Below are 3971 nucleotides of genomic sequence, written 5' to 3'. Positions count from 1 at the left end.
TTGGCTGGTAACTGGAATGTCAGAACAAAGTTAAGGTTGACATTTGGCTGGTAACTGGAATGTCAGAACAAAGTTAAGGTTGACATTTGGCTGGTAACTGGAATGTCAGAACAAAGTTAAGGTTGACATTTAGCTAGTAACTGGAATGTCAGAACAAAGTTAAGGTTGACATTTGGCTGGTAACTGGAATGTCAGAACAAAGTTAAGGTTGACATTTGGCTAGTAACTGGAATGTCAGAACAAAGTTAAGGTTGACATTTGGCTAGTAACTGGAATGTCAGAACAAAGTTAAGGTTGACATTTGGCTGGTAACTGGAATGTCAGAACAAAGTTAAGGTTGACATTTAGCTAGTAACTGGAATGTCAGAACAAAGTTAAGGTTGACATTTGGCTGGTAACTGGAATGTCAGAACAAAGTTAAGGTTGACATTTGGCTGGTAACTGGAATGTCAGAACAAAGTTAAGGTTGACATTTAGCTAGTAACTGGAATGTCAGAACAAAGTTAAGGTTGACATTTGGCTGGTAACTGGAATGTCAGAACAAAGTTAAGGTTGACATTTGGCTAGTAACTGGAATGTCAGAACAAAGTTAAGGTTGACATTTGGCTAGTAACTGGAATGTCAGAACAAAGTTAAGGTTGACATTTGGCTGGTAACTGGAATGTCAGAACAAAGTTAAGGTTGACATTTAGCTAGTAACTGGAATGTCAGAACAAAGTTAAGGTTGACATTTGGCTGGTAACTGGAATGTCAGAACAAAGTTAAGGTTGACATTTGGCTGGTAACTGGAATGTCAGAAAAAGTTAAGGTTGACACTTGGCTGGTAACTGGAATGTCAGAACAAAGTTAAGGTTGACATTTGGCTGGTAACTGGAATGTCAGAACAGAGTTAAGGTTGACATTTGGCTGGTAACTGGAATGTCAGAACAAAGTTAAGGTTGACATTTGGCTGGTAACTGGAATGTCAGAACAAAGTTAAGGTTGACATTTGGCTGGTAACTGGAATGTCAGAACAAAGTTAAGGTTGACACTTGGCTGGTAACTGGAATGTCAGAACAAAGTTAAGGTTGACACTTGGCTGGTAACTGGAATGTCAGAACAAAGTTAAGGTTGACATTTGGCTGGTAACTGGAATGTCAGAACAAAGTTAAGGTTGACACTTGGCTGGTAACTGGAATGTCAGAACAGAGTTAAGGTTGACACTTGGCTGGTAACTGGAATGTCAGAACAAAGTTAAGGTTGACATTTGGCTGGTAACTGGAATACTAAAGTCAGAAAATGTTGAGATTTGGCTGGTAACAACACAATGATGTAAGGTGTATAGGTATAGGTAACAACACAATGATGTAAGGTGTATAGGTATAGATAACAGCACAATGATGTAAGGTGTATAGGTATAGGTAACAACACAATGATGTAAGGTGTACAGGTATAGGTAACAACACAATAATGTAATGTGTATAGGTATAGGTAAGAACACAATGATGTAAGGTGTATAGGTATAGATAACAGCACAATGATGTAAGGTGTATAGGTATAGGTAACAACACAATGATGTAAGGTGTATATGTATAGATAACAGCACAATGATGTAAGGTGTATAGGTATAGGTAACAACACAATGATGTAAGGTGTATAGGTATAGGTAACAACACAATAATGTAATGTGTATAGGTATAGGTAACAACACAATGATGTAAGGTGTATAGGTATAGGTAACAACACAATAATGTAATGTGTATAGGTATAGGTAACAACACAATAATGTAATGTGTATAGGTATAGGTAACAACACAATAATGTCATGTGTATAGGTATAGGTAACAACACAAGACTGTACCGTGACACACCATGATGACCACAGTGGTACCTTTTTGTAATAGCCATATATTTCTTGCCCCACCCTGTGACTGGTAGAAGAGAAAACGAATCGGCTGAAGCCGCCGCCACCACAAAGAAGACGATGACCCCAAAGTTGCCCGTACCTTCTATCTTGTAGCTGAACTGTATCCCTTGCTGCACCTTCGACCTAGTCAGATCATAGTTCCATCCAGTTGGTTAACATTATCTTTCTTATCATCTTAACCAGGGGTCTCCAAACTTTTCAGCCCGAGGGCCGCATTAACTATCAAAAATCAGTCCGGGGGTCCGGGGGAAAGAGTTTTTTTCCAGGCATCTCTTCGGGGTTGTAGAGCCCCTCGGCCCCCGAAGATTGTCTACCCCCTCCCCCCCCCCCCGCCCGCACGAAATATAATTTATATAGAAATATATACAAATTTCAAGTGTCGTCGTCAATCCCCCACCCCCAGAGAAAAAAGTATGAAAGAAACACTGTCGGGGGCCAACAACACACTCCAGGTCCGAGTTTGTTCTCAAATTATTCTTCACGTATTTAATTTTTTTAAATGTTTGTTAAACCAGGTATGATATGTTGTTGCAAAATTTGATGCTTTGATGCAAGTTTTAGAAAAGTCTTCCTTTGTCAAAAACGTATTAAAAAAACTCACCCGTCCTTCTTTGAACTAGTCTCTAAAGAGGTCATTTGCTTGCAATTCAATGACCTCCAGCTGCAGTTCATCTGGGCAACTGGCTACATTTTCTTCAAATGGGTTTTGAAACAGTCTCAGTTCTTCTGCCTCTGAATCCATGTCCCAAAATTCCTACTGAAACTGCAGCTGGAGGTATTTGATGATCATGAGCGGGGGGCGGGGGAAAACAGCTGTTGCTTACGCCATGAAGACCTATATGAAGTTATAATCAGCAAATCTTTGTTTCAACTCATTGAATATATCTTCTCCGGTAACAGTAGGGAAGCCAGCTCTTGTGTTATCTTCATGTCTTCATCCACACTTCTAGTAAACATAAGCAGTTGAGAGGTGGAACAGCTGTCCAGCGACTCATCCATTACAATTTAAAAAATTGCGAAACTTGCTTGCATTTTTCGCAACTTGAGTCAACATGTTTTCACCAATATCTGCAACACGATGGGCAACGGTAGTTGTACCAAAGCTACATTTTGTGATTGTTTTGAATTTTCTGGGCAAAGTTCCTCAGCCACCTCCAACAAACAATTTTGTCCGTGGACAAAAAGATCTCCGCGGGCCGGATGAAAGGACCTCGCGGGCCGCATCCGGCCCGCGGGCCGTAGTTTGGAGACCCCTGGTCTTAACTATAGTACTAAATATCTGGGTTACTGTAATCAAGATTCCACTTTTACACCCGCCGTAAATGTAAACAGATTTTAATAAGTCATTCCACCACACGTAGGCTACGATGTGTGGGGGAAGTTACTGACTCAAATTGGACGTCTCAGAAATACTTTGTAATTACACAGTGTCATCACTTCCACTTGTGTTTACATTAAATATTGTAACATCTAACACTTAAACTAGCTGTAATCATTATTTTATACTACTGGGTATCAGTTCATTTTGTCCTTCTAATGATTAGTTTTATGTGTAGATAGTATGAGACTATAGTAGAAAACGAAAAAGTAAATTGAATTCTGTCTGTTTTTGTACACATAAATCTACATAAGTGTGATAGCAGCACATTATGTAAATACTTACATGTGCGTTACACGAATAAAAATTGAATACGTACATACATATGACAAAATTGGGTATTGAATATTTATATTTATTTGGCAGAACTGGACATTGAATATTTACATCAATATGACGAACATGAACGCTATATATTTACATCTATATGACGAACATGAACGCTGTACATTTACATCTATATGACGAACATGAACGCTATATATTTACATGACGAACATGAACGCTATATATTTACATCAATATGACGAACATGAACGCTATATATTTACATCAATATGACGAACATGAACGCTATATATTTACATGACGAACATGAACGCTATATATTTACATGACGAACATGAACGCTATATATTTACATCAATATGACGAACATGAACGCTGTATATTTACATCTATATGACG

This window comes from Physella acuta, unplaced genomic scaffold (genome assembly GCF_028476545.2).
Source record: "Physella acuta isolate Inbredline_101_S28 unplaced genomic scaffold, ASM2847654v3 ptg000891l, whole genome shotgun sequence".
NCBI lineage: Eukaryota > Metazoa > Mollusca > Gastropoda > Physidae > Physella > Physella acuta.
This window is presented reverse-complemented; position numbering follows the sequence as displayed.